General features: G+C 40.5%; 1 protein-coding gene across 2 annotated transcripts in view; it reads right to left on the reverse strand.

The window, feature by feature from the left end:
* Positions 1 to 18,109, reverse strand: part of cracd (capping protein inhibiting regulator of actin dynamics) — a 28,474-nt gene extending 10,365 nt beyond the window's left edge. The window contains exon 1 of one of the 2 annotated variants that reach the window (XM_085398999.1): positions 17,981 to 18,109. The gene's annotated coding sequence lies outside the window, so the exon portion shown is untranslated. Of the gene's footprint in view, positions 1 to 687; positions 729 to 17,980 lie in introns of those variants that run through there. The other variant, XM_085399000.1, reaches the window with a different exon arrangement.
* Positions 18,110 to 19,142: the final 1,033 nt, after the last annotated feature.

Below are 19,142 nucleotides of genomic sequence, written 5' to 3' on the forward strand. Positions count from 1 at the left end.
ATGTAATGCACCCTAAAATGACCAAATTGGAAGAAAATTGATAAAAATCAATCAATCGAGACATTATGTCCACACGAGTCAAATGGATTTGGGTTTAAACTGTGCGTTTGATAAAATGGTTACAAAACACACATTAGAGTTAGATTAGTATCTAAATCTAACTCTGAGCAATACGCAAATCTATTAAAATCGTAAAATAAACAAGTATTAGGTATTTCTTATATTTGAGGAAGTGGAATAGGATTGATAACTAAAATCATGAGTCCCTGTATCTGCATCCAGACTGACAGCGCTGTCTTTGCTCCTGTCAACAGCTGCTGAGGTAGTTTAGATTCACAACACTGAAAAAAAAAAACATACGAGAACTTTCGAGAGGTCACTAATGCTTTTAAGTGTGAAACAGTTCATGAATTATAAATATTAATCTTAGCCGTTTAACTACTAGCAATTACCCGATAGCCACATTAGCGTGTATTACGGTAGCAGCTAGCGGCTATGGCTAAACCTTAATGTGAACGTTAGGTAGCAAGCGTTATCAGTCCTGCAGATCTGTAACGGTAATAAACAGCGTGAATTTGACAAAATAACCCATTTTGTTAAGCTAAAAAGTGTTGTGTTTCTCTTGAAGTCAAAGATTGAAGCTGATAAAAGCCTACCAGCAAGTAGACAGAAACGTTGGCAGCCTACCTTAACAGCTCTAATTGATGAGCAACGACATATGGAGGTAAGGGTCTAGAAGTACAGCACTGCCTCAAGCAAAAGTAAAATAATAAGAATATATAGTAATGACAACAAATTTGTTAGACCACCAAATGAAAGGTTTATTCCCAGCTGCCAGAAATCAAGCAATAATTTTTAATATTTCTATTAAGGTTCAACCACCAGTATATGCACAAGGTCCTCAATCAAAATTATGCATTTTAATGCTAAATTTTAATGCTGTGTTTTCCAAAAAGCTCATGACATAAAGCACATCATCATTATTATTAGTATTTTTTATTTATTAGGCTACCAAATTCTCACCTCTTCAACAAAACCTTCGTTTTTTTTCTACTCTTGTGTAAAGCGCCCTTTGAAAGGCACTATACAAATCTATTATCATTATTATTATTATTGTTAATAATAATAATAGTTACAGCTGTTAAGCTAGCGATTAAAACTAAATGCATTCCTGAACAGAAAAATTAGTTTTAACGGTTGAATGTTTAATTACTTTTTGATTTCTCAAAGAAGTCCAGTGCTGGCTCAAATTTGGGTATTAAAACAAGATTTCAGTTTGCTATATGCCTAATAAAAACATGAGGTTTTTAACAGTTTTCTACAATCTTTGTGTTTTCTTGTTTTTTATGACAAGTGGTCCAATAATTTTGTCATACCTTACAGTTAAAGTAAGCAGTAGGAGTGTGGTGGGATCTTAGAAGTAGAGATAGTGTCTGTCTCCTGAATCCAAACTGGAAGCTGGTTCCACAGAAGAGGGGCCTGAAAACTGAAGGCTCTGCCTCCCATTCTACTTTTAAATACTCTAGGAACATCAAGTAAGCCTGCAGTGCAAGGGTGAAGTGCTCTAATAGGGTGATATGGTACTACAAGGTCATTAAGATAAGATGGGCCCTGATTATTTAAGACCTTGTATGTGAGGAGCAGGATTTTGAATTCAATTCTGGATTTAACAGGAAGCCAATGAAGGGAAGCCAAAACAGGAGAAATATGCTCTCTCTTTCTAGTCCCTGTCGGTACTCTTGCTGCAGCATTTTGGATTAACTGAAGGCATTTCAGGGAGTTTTTAGGACTTCCTGATAATAATGAATTGCAGTAGTCCAGCCTGGAAGTAATAAATGCATGAACTAGTTTTTAAGCTTCACTCTGAGACAGGATATTTCAAATTTTAGAGATGTTGCACAAATGGAAGAAAGCAGTCTTACATATTTGTTTAATATGTGCGTTGAAGGACATGTCCTGGTCAAAAATGACTCCAAGGTTCCTCACAGCGTTACTGGAGGCCAAGGTAATGCCAGAGTAAGAATCTGGTTAGATACCATATTTCTAAGATTTTCAATAACCTCAGTTTTATCTGAATTAAGAAGCAGAAAGTTAGTGGCCATCCAGGTCTTTATGTCTTTAAGACATTCCTGCAGTTTAACTAATTGGTGTGTGTTATCTGGCTTCATGGATTGACATAGTTGGGTGTCATCTGCATAGCAGTGAAAATGTACACTATGTCTTCTAATGATACTGCCTAAGGGAAGCATATGTAATGTAAACAGAAACCTCCAAAGGACCATTGGACTCTCCATTTACGTGCAGAAAATTGGAGTCGATTTGATAGATATGATTCAAACCACTGCAGTACCTGTAATATCTGTAATACCTACAGCGTGCTCTAGCAGGACAAGCACAGAGATGAGTCTACTGTCAGAGGCCATAAGAAGATAATTTGTAACCTTCACTAAAGCTGTTTCTGTGCTGTGATGAGCTCTGAAACCTGACTGAAACTCTTCAAATAAGCCATTCCTCTGCAGATGATCTGTTAGCTGTTTGAGCTGCCAGTAGTAGAGGAAGAAAAGGTTGATGAGCTTCAATACCCGGGGTCAAACATCAAAAGCAAGAGACATGAAGAAGAGAGTGCTAGCAGGGTGGAGTGGGTGGAGTTGAGTGTCAGGGGTGATTTGTGACAGAAGGATAGAAGCAAGAATGAAAAGGAAGGGTTGCAAGGTGATAGAGACACCTGCTGTGATGTATAGTTTGGAGATGGAGGCCAAGCTGAAGATGCTAGGAGTTTCGCTGAGAGTGACCAGGATGAACAAGATTAGAAGTGAATATATCAGAGGGACAGCTCAGCTCAAGTGGGAGTTAAAGAGGAACGAGTGAGATGATTTGGACGTGTACAGAGGAGGGATGGTGCAAAGATGGTGGAAAAAGGATGTTGAATATCAAGGTGCCAGGCAGGAGAAAAATGAGAAAACCTGAGCGGAGGTTCATGCAGAGGGTTAGTGTGACTGTGAGATGGAGGCAGATGATCAACTGTGATGACGCATAAAGAGAGCAGCCGAAAGAATAAGATACCTTACAGTTACAGCATTTTTTTTGCACTGCGCCAGACAGCTTAAAAAGTGTTGTCACTGATGTTATCTTTTCTTTTTTTTTGCAATACCTTATGTTTTTGTCATTTGTCCCCTGTGGTTTTTCAAAATAGAATCAAATACATTCCTTTCTATCAGTATTGAGTGTAAATTTCCACTATTGTAACACCCTAGTTTGGAATCAGGTTAAATTTGGTAAAAAAACAGCTCACTGAATGACAGAATAGTGGACTGCCTAATCTGTGGATAATCTCAAAGCAGTACTTTTGGGATATATTACAGAGTGATTATGAGGAGGCCTCTGATATTTTTTATCTTGGCTTTGTTTCTTTTCATGCCATTCTTGTGTCTCTTTTTGATCAAATTGGTGGCATCGACCTGTTCACTCTCAGTGCAAGTGCAGCGACTCATATTATGGGTACGACGGTGATGCTCTGTTTCCCTGCAGCACGCTCTTCCAGCATGAGGGCCAATCCAGTGGTACAAAGCTCATAATACACCGCCATGGGCATGCTCACACACTCATGCATGAAACAAGGCAGGACACATTTTTTCTGCAGAGAACAAGACTGTGCAGCAGCACAACCTATTTTTGAGGGTTACGTCTTGCTTCCCATGTGCTCGCAATGCAGGATGCTTTGACCCTGGTAATCCAGGATTCAAAATCTTGCTGCTTTTTCATTCTAGCCATTCGATCTGGGATTGTTTCACATCTGGTGAAGGTAAAAGACGGAAGCAGAACAAAGCAGGAGGAAGCAAGCTAAAAATAACTATTTATGCAGTATGCAGTCTGTGATCCTTGATCCATAAATGTAAGGGGGAAACCAAAACACAGCAGCTGTGTAATATTCAGGTGATAATACCTTTTTTTTTTTTTTTTTTTAAATTTAAGTGTTTATTGAAGTTAAACCTGAAATAAAATGTACATCACTTGACACATACCTTAATTTTAAGACTCACTTGGTGAATCCTGTGTTAGCCACCCTTTGGTCAGTGCCTTTTTACATGCAGCCAGCAGCACACCAAGTATTTATCTATATCCAACTTATTTTCTTTCATTACCATTTTCCAAACCTCTAGTGTGGCTTTTACCCATGGATTTCCTGTTTTAACAATCAAGTCCTGTAGAGTTTTATCTGCCAGAACTGCCTGTATATGCATATCGGTTATTGTTTTGCATTCAGTTTCCTTCCATGCTGCTACATATGATGGATCACACCAGTGCAGCATTGCTGAAATATAGTACTTTTTGTAAACATGGTAGGCCCCTGTAGGGCTGTTCGATATAACGATATATATCAGATGACGATATAAAAACATCTATTGTTTCATTTTACGCTATCGTTTGTTTCGTGGTTTCGCAAAATAAACTGTTTACGGCAATATTTTTTCATCGTTTTGATGGTCACTGTAGTGGCTATATTAATTTCTTAAAGTTCTCTCTTTCTCGTATATTTAATATAACCACAATACGGATGGACAAGCGCCTGTTTTTATGCGTTGCGGTTAGCAACAACGACGGTAACAGCATCGCGTGTCCGCTTGTTTATGTTCCACATAAACCTTTCACAATAAAGCTCAAGATCCTGTTGAAACCTTTCAAAATAAACTGAATCACATGAAAGAGCAGATTATTTACGGATGAGAAGTAAAAAAAGAGCCGTCGGGTGCTAAAAAAATAAACCTTAGACTCAAACGTTAGAACAGGCTTTTCCCCGCAGCACGCCGTGTAATAAATACTCACAAAGAAAACGGCGGCCGTTACAACTTATGTCTAAAAATGTATCGTTTCATGCATCGGTTAAAACACTCGACTCCAGCTACATGACGCGCAGCTGGAAACACTTCCCGCAAGTCGAGCTGCCCGAGATTCACAGAATTTACAGAAAATGTTACATTTTTGTGATTTATATCATTATCGGGACGATAGAATTCTTATATCGGGATATGAGATTTTGTTCATATTGCACAGCCCTAGGCCCCTGCCACCATGCTAGGAAATAGAAGTATAAGATGTCCACTCTTTCCTTTTCCTAAAATAGGAATCTGTGGCACATAGTGGACTTGGTTTTTAATAAAGTGATTGATGCTCAGAATAATACAAACACTGCAATTCTACATGTATTTGGAAACCATATTAAAGACAATAAATATAAAATAAACTACTTTTAGACTCAAACTTTTCATTTCTATCTCATCATAACAAAACAAGCAGTGCCAGACTAAAACTAAAACTTGCTATATTTCAGACAGAAAGGGTGTAAGCCATAGAAATGTCTTATGTAACCCTAGCCCTCATATGTAATACAAAGTGACAACTTTTAATGGTAAACGTAATGCTCTGCAGCATTCACAGTTCACAATAATCCCTATTTATCTTATACTGGGCCTCATTCCCCTCGTTTAAGCTAACTTTCTCCTGATTGGTTGCTTCTTAAAAACAACACTTTGAAGAGCAGGCGGGAGGGGCTTATGTATGGAAGCCCGTTTCCGCCACTAAAAAAAAAAAAAAAAGCTAGTATCCATAACTCGAAATTTCGAGATAATAACTCGAAATTTCGAGAAAATAACTCGAAATTTCGAGTTACTTTTCTCAAAATTTCGAGTTAGCTCTGTCAATCAAAAATATACGTGAATGAGGTCGCTTTCTTGTTACCCGGAAGCATATGGCGCAGGACCGCGCACTCAAAAACGGATCCCAACAAATTAAAGTATGTTTGCTGATAGTAACACCATGTGATTCAGCTAATAACACATCATTTGTGAAGCCAGGCTGAAAACACTCAGCAATCTGTGCATTCACGACTGGATGTAATACCGGTAGCTTAGCTGTAGCATTTGTAGCTGAGGGCTTCAGCTTCCGGGTAACATGGAAATGACGTCATTCACGTAGATTACTGATTGGCAGCGCTAACTCGAAATTTCGAGTTGCTTTTCTCAAAATTTTGAGTTAATATGTCGAAATTTCGAGAAAATAACTCGAAATTTCAAGAAAATAACTCAAAATTTTGAGTTATGGATCCTTTTTTTTTTTTTTTAGTGGCGGAAACGGGCTTCCATACTTATGAGCTCAAAACCAATTATGTTGATTTGAGATGACTATATGAGGAATATCTGCTGTCACTTACATCATAGTGAGCCAAAAGTGGGGAAAAGAATCTGCGGCAGTTTGAAACGTTTAGCTGACAAGAATTACATGTAAATTAATTGAAATTATTTATTCAAAACATAGTCATATTTAATATATATAAGTTTAACCACTAATGCAGAAAATATGAAGCATCACAGGTCCACTCTAATAGTAATATTAATACTGACATGAGAATAAGAAAACCTACAGTGTTTCTTTTATATCGACAAACTCCTCAAGCTCCAGGTTGACAGGGCCCTGGTGACAACACTTTATCTCTCTTTTATTGAATTTGAACTCACTTTCCAAGCTGTCATTTGCAATCAGTCTCTCGAGATCAAACAGAAAACATACTGAATAAGGTGATTAATATCTGCAGCAAAATAACTGGAACAGCACTGAAAACCCTGCAGTTACATAAGAAAGCAAAACCCATCATGTCTGATTGTTCCCACCCTTTACATCATCTCACACTAGTACATTCCCTAATGTCCGCAGCCATCTCTTCACTAGACCCTTAAGATGAAAAGTTTACTCCCATATATAATCTAATGAGTTATTTTCCTATTTTTTCATCTTTTAAATAGTTGGTTTCTTCAGCTCTTCTTCAGTTTTTTCCTGTGCATTTCTTTTTTGTTGTTGTTTTTGTTTTATCTGTAAGCTTCAAACTGCTGTAAATGAATTACCTGATCGAAGGCTGGGAGATTCAAAAAACTACAAAAAACCCAACTAGTGTCTAATCTTTTCAAATGTTTTTATGCTTTTATAACAACAGCAAAAATATGCACTGTCTATAGCTGGGCAGGTAGTATAAAGTAGAGTTTTGTAGCTTTTTTACTTAAAGCATCAGCAGAGCAGTGAACCATTAAAGCCATGGTTTTCATCTTACAGTCACTAATAAGCGGTATGAAACTGATGAGGGACATTTTTAAAAAATATTTCTCAGAATAAGCAACATTCAAAACTCCCAAATTGCCTATAGAGGATGGGGTTTACAGCCACTATAAACTCCTGGACATGTTATTTACAACCAGTTTCAAATTGTGATCGCTGCCAGGAAATAGTGCATGCAAAAAGGGCATGATAATTCTTTCATTTTGTGTCCATAATATTTTATTATATACACTTATTATGCCTTTTCAGCTCCCTTTCCCCCTCATTCTTGGTTCTATCTTTGTCTGAAATGTGACATTTTATCTGCTCTCACTTAAAGTCACCTGTCAGCTGACTGGCTGCCCCTCACAACTAAAAGGTTTGCACTGCATGTTTGTAAGATGACCTTATTAGGGATATCCAGTCTCACTGACATCACAAAGATCCAAGAGTAAAAGTATCCACCACTGAAACAGCATATATGTCAAATAGTCGAATCTGTTAACATTATCATTAAGACAGCTATCGATTATGTCCACCAATAAATGTACAGAATCTGTACACTTGCAATTCCTGAACACAAATGTGTTTTCATGATGTTTTAACATTGATGTGTTACTTTGTTCAGTTTGCACTATGCTGTACTCACTCTCCATGAGGGTCATCGTGACCCTTGCAGGGATCACAGACAAGCAAGAACAAGGCGATTAAAGAAGTCAGAATGTGGACACACCACACCACAAATGAAGTAAATCTCTTCTATGAAGTCAAACCCATCACCACACCATGCAGTTCTTAAAGAGACAGTAAAAAAAAAAAAGGTCATGATGCGATGAACCTAACATGTTTTTTTAAAAGGCCGTCTCTTTAAGATGTCTATAAAACTACTTTACCTGGGCCTTTGGATTCGGTTACCTCTAGGACCATGTCATGCTTAGTTTCCATGGTGTCCGTTGCTATGATCACTGCCCACCTTGGCTGTGATGAGAGAAAAAAGGAAGTGAACATGGGGATGCTGCTATTAAGATTTTAATTCAGGGAAAAGGAGGAAGAGGAAAGGGCCTGTGCGCTTTCCATTTTACTCTCATCAGAAAGGTCGGCTTTGTTAGCTCTTGCAGAATGGCTCTTGTGATTGGCTTTCCTGGGGTATGATAAAAACAAGATGAGCTCTCTGAAGTCTCTCTGCTGTGGCTGCAAAAATAGTGATTAAAACCCCCAACAACTCAGGTTTATCCAAAGTAACAGTTCTCAGCTAAGATGCAGGTATTATAAGTTGCCTCATAATTAGAGATCCACACAAACCACCTCTTATTTGCAACTCCTAAACTGGCAGGAACCAACACACCACAGATGGCTTCCTGAACCCTGAAACCCCAGCGTCCTCTGGTCAACACCTGTCTGCAGCACGCCGGCCGAGCCAGAGGTTTTCTGATGTACAGCAGAATGTGTGTTGTGTTGTAAAAAACCACAAGTGGTCAGGATAAAACCAGAGAATATCAGAGACAGTACTGAGAGAGCTGGAGAGAAGCCCGCTGCCTCCAGTGGGATCAGCATGTCGTGGGCTTCCTTCCTGAGTGTGACAGAGCTGCACAGACTCTCTCAGAAATGTCTCGCTCCAGAAAAAGGCTCTTTGTCCTGTCTGACTCCAGCCAGCACAGGACAAGGAGCAAACAAGCATGTTTGGAAGTAGGAGTGTGAACACAGACAGAGAGAGCGTGTTTTGAGGAAAGAGACTGCATGTGTTTGTGTCTATAAACGGAGATATTGTGGAATCTTGTTTTATTGTTTGTCTGTTTGGCTGCTTGTGCCAATGTTGAGAAAGTGTCTGTGTGCCGAGAAGCTTTTATTTCGTGTTTATGTGTAGTCCGATTGCTGCAGAGGACAGAGATGGGATGAGAGAAGCACGAGGAGCAGCCATGTGCTCTACAGAAGCAGAGAAATGCCTTTGACAAGGATACAGCTGCATCATAGTATGGCGGTGGCATAACACGATGCTGCGTCTCAGCGCTTTTGAACGACTCAGCAGCTCAACATCCTTCAGGCCAGACAGCTACCAGAGTCCTGATGGCATAGCTCAGAGTTGTAGCAGCTATGTGCCATAATCGCACAGCACAGGTAGCTTGCTGACAAAGCAGACAGACGAACGTGTTGGAGCTGTGTTAACAGTTTACCTATTTCAGCTGCGCAGCTCGAGATGGCTGCGCACCACTGCAGTAAAACCTTAGGGAACATCGATCTGCCCTTTTGCACAAAGCTCGTTTTACCCAGATGAATGTTCCTGCTGCCTCCGCTGTGTCTTTGGGAGAAAAACGGTGAAATAAATACAGTGCAGTGACAAAACAACAGGTCTGGGTTTGTTAGGTGTATAAGCATCAGGTGTAGACTGAAGAATGGGAGCATGGATTGGAAAGTGAGATGGTAAGCGATGGATGAGGAAGGAGATGCAATCCCAAGATCTGTTAGGTGCCCTTAGGGTTTGGACTTCGATCGTGTCTCAGCCTATACTAATCATAGAAACAGGCAGGGCCAAAGGAGACCGAGAACGTACACAGAACAAGTGCTTATCACTACAAATAGACTGAAATGGTTCTCTAGGTGCACACCTGCATATGTGCAAACACTGCTCCTGGTTCTCCTGATGTAGTTGTTTTAAGAACAGTTGCACAGAGCAGCACAAAGTGGCAAGCAATGATAGTAAAAGGAGCATGCATGTGCACTTGCTATCTAGTGCACCCTATATTGGTTAAAATAAATATCAGTGGCAAAGCAAGTGTAATGGTGTAATCAGTTCCTCATGTTAAATGTTTCTATGAAGTGAGCCGAAAGCCACAGAAATGACAAAAACTGCAGTTTGCGGTGTGGCAATTTGCAGCCATGATAAAATCACCAGTTTAACAGAATTAACATCACATTTACAGCCTGCTACAAAAAATAGCTTTGATCTCTATGTGTAGTTTCCCCTTTCTTAACAATTGCACTTTTCATAAAGCTTTGACAGGTGTGCCAAACAGACAGACAGCAGCTGCCTGCTAGGCCTCAACTCCACTGATCTGAATAACTGAATACGACCTCGCTATTGCGTTTGTAGCGTTGGCGCCTTTTGAAGAATTTTTAATGGAACTATGGAGCAAATGTCATGGTCCACTAAGAAGTACAGCTCATCTATGAAGTTTGTGCTTTAATTTTGGTGAAGGAAATTCTTGTAATTTTATTAGTTGCTGTTACATAGTATTAATTAGCAGGTGGCTTTCCATGTACGTATTTGCTGCACCCATATACAGTATGGGTGCAGCAAATATGCAAATATGGTTCCAAAAAATCCAAACAGCACCAGCTAGTCAGACGTAGGCTGTATAGGTGCATACCAAAAACAAAGACACCTCTTACAGTGGGGCAAAAAAGTATTTAGTCAGCCACCGATTGTGCAAGTTCCCCCACTTAAAATGATGACAGAGGTCAGTAATTTGCACCAGAGGTACACTTCAACTGTGAGAGACAGAATGTGAAAAAAAAATCCATGAATCCACATGGTAGGATTTGTAAAGAATTTATTCGTAAATCAGGGTGGAAAATAAGTATTTGGTCAATAACAAAAATACAACTCAATACTTTGTAACATAACCTTTGTTGGCAATAACAGAGGTCAAACGTTTACTATAGGTCTTTACCAGGTTTGCACACACAGTAGCTGGTATTTTGGCCCATTCCTCCATGCAGATCTTCTCGAGAGCAGTGATGTTTTGGGGCTGTCGCTGAGCAACACGGACTTTCAACTCCCGCCACAGATTTTCTATGGGGTTGAGGTCTGGAGACTGGCTAGGCCACTCCAGGACTTTCAAATGCTTCTTACGGAGCCACTCCTTTGTTGCCCGGGCGGTGTGTTTTGGATCATTGTCATGTTGGAAGAGCCAGCCTCGTTTCATCTTCAAAGTTCTCACTGATGGAAGGAGGTTTTGGCTCAAAATCTCACCATACATGGCCCCATTCATTCTGTCCTTAACACGGATCAGTCGTCCTGTCCCCTTGGCAGAAAAACAGCCCCATAGCATGATGTTTCCACCCCCATGCTTCACAGTAGGTATGGTGTTCTTGGGATGCAACTCAGTATTCTTCTTCCTCCAAACACGACGAGTTGAGTTTATACCAAAAAGTTCTACTTTGGTTTCATCTGACCACATGACATTCTCCCAATCCTCTGCTGTATCATCCATGTGCTCTCTGGCAAACTTCAGACGGGCCTGGACATGCACTGGCTTCAGCAGCGGAACACGTCTGGCACTGCGGGATTTGATTCCCTGCCGTTGTAGTGTGTTACTGATGGTGACCTTTGTTACTTTGGTCCCAGCTCTCTGCAGGTCATTCACCAGGTCCCCCCGTGTGGTTCTGGGATCTTTGCTCACCGTTCTCATGATCATTTTGACCCCACGGGATGAGATCTTGCGTGGAGCCCCAGATCGAGGGAGATTATCAGTGGTCTTGTATGTCTTCCATTTTCTGATGATTGCTCCCACAGTTGATTTTTTCACACCAAGCTGCTTGCCTATTGTAGATTCACTCTTCCCAGTCTGGTGCAGGTCTACAATACTTTTCCTGGTGTCCTTCGAAAGCTCTTTGGTCTTGGCCATGGCGGAGTTTGGAGTCTGACTGTTTGGGGCTGTGGACAGGTGTCTTTTATACAGATGATGAGTTCAAACAGGTGCCATTCATACAGGTAACGAGTGGGGAACAGAAAAGCGTCTTACAGAAGACGTTACAGGTCTGTGAGAGCCAGAGATTTTCCATGTTTGAGGTGACCAAATACTTATTTTCCACCCTGATTTAGGAATAAATTCTTTACAAATCCTACCATGTGAATTCATGGATTATTTTTTCACATTCTGTCTCTCACAGTTGAAGTGTACCTCTGGTGCAAATTACTGACCTCTGTCATCATTTTAAGTGGGGGAACTTGCACAATCGGTGGCTGACTAAATACTTTTTTGCCCCACTGTATATATGTATGCAAAGATATAATTTGCTAGGCAGTTGCATTGAAAATGCTGCAAAAGGCGCCAGGGTCATAAACTGTTGACACTTCTAGTGACTATGGCTTATCAATACCTGCTGGTGACTTGTACTACAATCTTATTTTGATTTGTTATTTTTTATTTCAGTCTTCTATATCTGTGGACAGACGCACTTACACCTGCTAATGCAGTGGTTTTACAGCAGCAGGCTGGTTTTCATACAGACCATCCAGTCGTCCACTGATGGATTCAGAGTTAATTACAGATCATTTGACTTCTACTGTCACAGTCAACTTTAAATTTAACCTGAATATCTAAAGATGATGCAAAGTATTTCATCAAATTATTTGTTAGCAGTTTCATTATTGTCAGGGCTGCACATTTTCACTTGCATTTAAAGGTGGATTAACCATTAGCTCCATGCTCTAAGCTGATTTCAGTCCACATGTGTCTTTTTAAGCTTTTTTTGCAGCTAATTTTAATGCAAATCTCCCCTCTTACAACCTTTGTACCACACTTGCTGTACAGGGCTTAAGGAAGACAAACATAAACATCAAAACACCAACATGTGCTGATGCTGTTTCTGCTGCCATGAAACCAGAGCCCCATGTGAGTTAGTGAACATACTCAGTTGTGCGAGTTAGATCTAAACCTACTTCTGCCTGAGTTAGAGCTAAGGCATAATCTACTGACAAAAGATAAAAAACTGCCATAAGGAAACGTTCTTATGGATGATGCAGTAGCACCGATATTTACAACCTCACTTCCAAAAAATGTTGGGTACAAAATAAATACAGCGATTTACAATTCTCATAGACTCATATTTTATCTTTGATAGACCATAGAAAACGTACAAAATTTTCAAACTTAAGACATTTTACTATTTAATGAAAAAATATTTAACCCATTTTGAATTTGATGGCAGCAACATGTCTCAAAAATTTTGCAACAGAGGTAACAAAAGACTGAAAAAACAGGTATAAAAAGAGCATTTTAGAGGGGCAGAATTTCTCAGAAGTAAAGATGGGCAGAGGTTCAATCTTCAAAAACACTGATCTACAAATTGTGGAACTTTTTAAAAGTAACATTGCTCAAAGTAAAATTGCCACAACTTTGAACATGTCATCGTTTACAGTACACAATATTATTAAAGAGTCTGAGAAACTGAAAAAATCTCTGTGCGTAAAGGACAAGGCTGAAAGTCAATATTGGACACTGCATTAAAAATGGACATGAACTCAGGAACACCTCCATAAATCACCTGTGAACACAGCCGTGCATTCCACTAATGCAGGTTTAAACTTGTATCATGCAAATAAGAAGCCATATCTGAACATGATCTAGAAAAACCACTGTCGGCTCTGGGGAAAAACCTCTGTTAAAACTCAGTTTAATACTGCTGTGTGTTCAGATGAGGCAAAGATTACATTTATTTTCAGACTAAAGAGGAGGAGGACAGTCCAGTTTGCTATCAGCACTCAGTTTAAAAGCCTCTGATTGTAAAGGGGTGCAGTAGTCCTTGTGGAATTGCAAAGGCATCATCATTGCTAAATGCTTTTTTCTTATTCTTAAAATGGTAAATTTTCTCAATTTAAACATTTAATATATTTTCTATGTTCTATTGTGAAAAAATATGAGATATGCAAATCTTTGCATTCTTCTTTTATTGACATGTTATGCGCATTCTAACTTTTGTGGAACTGGAGTTGCACATGGCATTTAGAAGACTACATACAGCTTCATGAGGATGCACCTGTGCACAGTAGTGCTTGGAGCTAACATTACTGTACTGAAATTCTCATAATGCCAGTGCTGACAAACTAACATGATGCAGGTAGTCAATATCATTGACCATCTGGGGAGTATAACTGCCAGTATAGCTGTTAACTGACTGTAACTGACATTTCTCCATGGACCTCATTAATGGTCTTATTATTAACTTATTGCCTGAACTCCGCAGCCATAAAGCGTAGTGTTGAAAAACCTTAACAGAAGCACTAAATGTACAGTTTGGTCGGACAGGTCTGGAGTAAACACCAGCTGCAGTGTTCTTGGTATTTGTCCCCTCCTTTGAAAGCCAAAGGCTGCGTGTGGTGTAACAATGGATTTAGGAGTCACGTGCAACATGTATCACATGACCGTGGTTATATTTTCCACATTAGGCAAGTGTTAAGTGACTATGCTTAAGTTTTGCAAATAAGCAAAAAGCCCCTTTTCTCCTGCCTGACCATCTCACACACTAACATCATGACTCAGCATATTTTATTAGACAAATAACATACAGTAACATTACTGCACATAATAACCTTGTACAGCATGAGCAACATGATAGGTGTCTTTCAAGCAGAGAGAGACTGTCTACACCAATCTACAGCTTAAGTCAACCATCAAACAGCATAGAAGAGGCAAACCTAACTGTGTGCTCAAGATTGCTTTCTTACCCTTGTGAAGTCGCTTTGTGCGCGAGGGGATCTGCGAGTGTGTGCCTGTTCCACCTGCCTGCTGTCACTGTGGATCTAGGGCATTACCTGGAGTCAGGTGTCAAATGCGGTGAGCACTCGGTTGTGTGCGCATGTACGTCCATGTATGTGGGCGCACGGGAGAATGACTCGGTAAGCATCCCTTGATATTCTCACGCTGATGAGAATATTATTGTCCCTGTGAGGTGACGTCATATGATGAAAACTCATGTCAGTTTTGGCTCATGTGTGTCAGAGAGTGGAGCACACGCACAGTCTGAAGGGAGGAGGTGTGTCGGTGGGTACAGGGGCAGTGAGAGTGCCTAGCGAAGAGAGATGGGCGTTCTCCTGTGTCTGTTAGTGCTGCTGTGCTGAGGAGGCACAAAGTGACACTTTGTTTTCCCCGCCAGATATCCAGTGCAGGAGAACAGAGTGGCATTCAGCATTTCAACTGGCTGATGCTCATAAAGACTTTCTTTGTGGGTTAACTGCAATCATGGATGCACATGTGTGATTATAAAGGTCTGTAATGCGCCCCATCACAGCTCCCTAATAGTGTTATGGTCACAAATGTCTGTAATAGACTAGTCTGTGAAGCTCACAGCCTTTAGAGCTATCCAACACTATCCAACACACACAAGTCAGCTTGTGGAACTATTTAGTGGCTTTTTTTTAAAGTAAATATCCTTTTTTAGGAGAACAAAAGGAGCTAATTGCCCTCAATCCTTTTTTTTACATTTATAATAATGTGACGTGGTACCATAATGGCTGTGAGAATCACCACAGTGTTACTGTGTAATAAGGGCTATTCCCCCCACTCTCCAGTTTTGGCAGGATCACACTGCAGTCTCACAGGGATATGGTAATGATGGGGCTTTACCAACCTGGATGCCGCCTATGTTACAGCAGCACAGCACTTCAAAGACAGACTGTTCTCTGACTGCCTATGTGCATAAATAGAAACCTCCCAGTAAAGCAGCGCAAACATGCTCTAGTACAGATATTCACATCCTCGTGTATTCGCGCACACACGGCGAGCAGAGTGTCTTAACGATTCCACTTTGTGCGAAAAAGGCCAGGATCAAACAGCCTTCTCTATGCTAAGTGATACTGTAGCAGCCACTACACTTGGCATGTGGTAAAGCAGCCATTCAAATTTTTTATGGAAATTGGAAAGCATGGCTGAATATGTTTCTCCGTAGCACGGAAATTTGTATAGATGCAATGTGATGTCATCTTGTGATTTATAAGAAATACACAGAGGGGGAAATGTCCACAAATAAGAACATTTTGAATGGATCTCATTAAATATACAAACCTACACAGATATGTGATCTACAGCCTGCTGCAATCCCTTGTCATTTTGATATATGCTAACATTTCTGTGGTGACCTAAATATATGACGCATGTCAGGAAAATAAGAATAACAACATAAACACAATAAACACTGTGCGGTCATATTATTTAGGTCAGAGATGTGTTACATAAACATTTCTAAGATCATCCAGGAAGGAAATTTCTAAAGAGTTGATATTAACTTGCATCACAGAGGACTGAATAATTAGGACAGGCCTCCTAAGGAACTGACTGCCAGACTGTAATTACATTTTTTTTTTAGCTTTGGAGAAGAACAGCAATAATCGTAATGCAAACCTCTGTATAGAATAAGAGAACTTATGCTTTAGATGGGCAGTGCGGAGCTTTGCACAACATGATTAAAACTGTGATTATTTAATCAGGTTAGGTATCTAGCAAATTCTTTATCATTTTTACATTTTTTACAGGGGCTGGTGTATTGGTTAGCCTGGTGGTACGGGCTGGTGTCAGAATCCAGTACTTTTATCAAATCATTTAGGCAGTCTAAAAGGACCCTGGGGCATTTTGACTCACTAGAAGCAGTAGGGTCTGTATAGTGCCATATAAATAAATTAAAATGGAATACAATTGAGTTTTGTGTTAATAACATACTGTGAGTTATTCTGCTACTATTTTGAACTAAAGGAGGACAAATCGTAGTACTTGTTTCATTTCAGTATACAGAGTCAGGTGGGTCATGCAGTAAGATGCAAACTACAATCAAATGCTGGATCCGGTCAGTGCATCACACGCTGTGCACATACTCTTGGACAGTCACTCGTTTAATGAACAACCAACCTTTCTAGGTTATCATGGGGTTTTTCAGCTCTGTTTTTCCTGATATTTAAAACACACAGAGACCAGAGTATCAGACAGACATTTTTACATCTTACAGAATTTCAAATTAAATCATTTTATTTTGAGGTCCCAGGGCCATACATGACTCAAATAAAATAAATTCATGTCTGGCACTACAAAGACACTCAGCAGATGTCTCTGCAAAGAAAAAAAAGCCAGTTAGTCACCATTGGGTGGTGATGATACGATAACGGTTTGTTGTTTACTGTGCATCAGTGGATCTGATACTCTAAAGGCTGGATATGAAGCGGCTTGTTGTTATAGCTGCTAAGTAACTCCACTTGTCTGCTATCATCGTCTTTACTATCATATCTTTCTCCTGCAAAGCACGTGCTTCAGTCTTTCTATTGATGACCTAAAACATAAATACTACAGCAGTCTACATCTTCATGTCAGTCAAGCACTGAATCAGCCAACCAGAAAACAGACCAGTTTACTCCACACCAGCACCATAAACCCAGCACCAGTAACCTGTGAATTAATATCTGGCAAGCTGACATTAATATTCGCTGCCTGTGTGTCTCAGCCTCAAAGTCCATTGGTACGACAGTGTTGCAGCATTGATTTAAAGGCTTTAAATGACGCGTGGGAAAATAAATCCATAATTTCCTTCATTTCCCCCCCGCACATGTAGGCCCGCACCATATGGCCTGCGCATGGTTTTCAAGCTGGCATAAACATCCTTATAATTCATACCGACTGCCCATCGTTTAGGGGAAGACAAAGTAAAGGAGAACATCAACATACACCCTAAAGGCACCGATCGATACCTAACCGCTGATTGCAGATTAGCGGATGCCGCCGCACGGGGACTACAGTCTATTAATTGCAGACTAAAAAGCGCGTGGAGAACAAAGAATGTGGCCTCTGCTTTTCTCACATTTTTCACTGATAGCATCCAAACGGCGTTTAATTGATGAGGATTGTTTTGGGGTTTAAAAAGTAACGATTGAGCACAACCTGGCCTGTTGACATCGGCGTTTGCGCATTTCAAACCGGATCAAATTGCAAGTACCAGCCCATTTACAGCAAACACACACACATACACAGACGAACACACACGGATCTGCGATGGATGGAGTAGAAGATCTGAGCAGGTCAATGGGTAAAATGAGGGGTGGTCTACAATGACAAGGTCAATAGCGTCGTGAAAATGGAAGTCAGTAACCATAAACACAAACCGACATGGAAGAGAAGAAGATAAAAAATCCCACCACCTTTGCTCGGAAACGCGATCCCCTCCTTCCGATCCGCGCTGAGGTAAACCCAGCTCCAGCTCCGACCCTTTTGTGTTGCTGATGCTGCGGGTGCCCGACACGGAGACGCACGCACCGCCCGACGGTCACAGCTGCACGCGTGAGAGATGGAGATGAAGATGGGAGGGTGTGGCTGCCAGAGAAAGGCGAGTGTCGGCGAAGTAACAGCGCATATATGAGCTCCGGTCACGATGCGAGCACGTTACTGTAACGTAAGCTCGTGCCTGTGGGTGGTAATGAAAGGAATGACGAACTGAATGGAAGTGAAAGCACCGAGGAGGGAAGGGAGGGCAGGGTGGTCTTCCTGCAGGTGTAAATCCTGCAAGGGTGTCTTGAGTCTGTGGTTTTCTTGTATGATGCCCAGTGATAATACAACCCTGAAGCATCACAGTTACACAGCAGACCGCTTACACCGTACTGTGGGCTGCGTGTAGGATAACCGGAGAAGGGCACATATATTCACCCCCCGTTCACCCATCCAGCATATTAAGAGAAAGACTCATGTTTTGTCTCCAATCTTCAAAAGGCAAGAAGGCATGCGAGTCTCTCAAAAACTAATTAAGTAAAAAAGATTTGAAAAGACATCTGTAATCAGCAAAGCAGCAAAGGTGTCAGTAGTTTGAAAGTTACTGCCATAGAAAAGGGAAATACACAAAGATCACAAAAATAAACTACTTTGGCAAATTTTAACTAAGAAATTCACCACCAGGGGGCAGTGTTTTACCAGCCGGTGTGTTGAACTCTTTCCGAGGTGCTCAGCTGTTCTTTTAACTTTTGGCTGCATCTCCTGCCAGTCACTGGTGAATTTCTAGCTGTAGTCTCTCTTATATACAGTGGTATCAATGATTCCAGCTTTGGGCCAGACAGTTTTGTGGAGCAGTAAGGTGCAGCTGGATTGAAAAGGTGGATAAAAACAAGGAATGCTGTACATTTTAGGCTTTGTATTGAGTGCCTAGCAGGATGTATAGTTTTGAAATATAAACAGTTTGTGTTCACAGCTGATTCATACTATATAAATGTTTTCAGTCTAAGGACCATAGATTAGTTGAGGATCTACCAAGCTATGTTTGAATGCGGAGATAAAAATCAGAAAATGCTAACTGGACTACATACACCAGCATGC

The sequence above is a fragment of the Rhamphochromis longiceps genome, linkage group LG23 (genome assembly GCF_057381845.1).
Source record: "Rhamphochromis longiceps isolate RC_006_pf linkage group LG23, R_longiceps_female_GT1.1, whole genome shotgun sequence".
NCBI lineage: Eukaryota > Metazoa > Chordata > Actinopteri > Cichliformes > Cichlidae > Rhamphochromis > Rhamphochromis longiceps.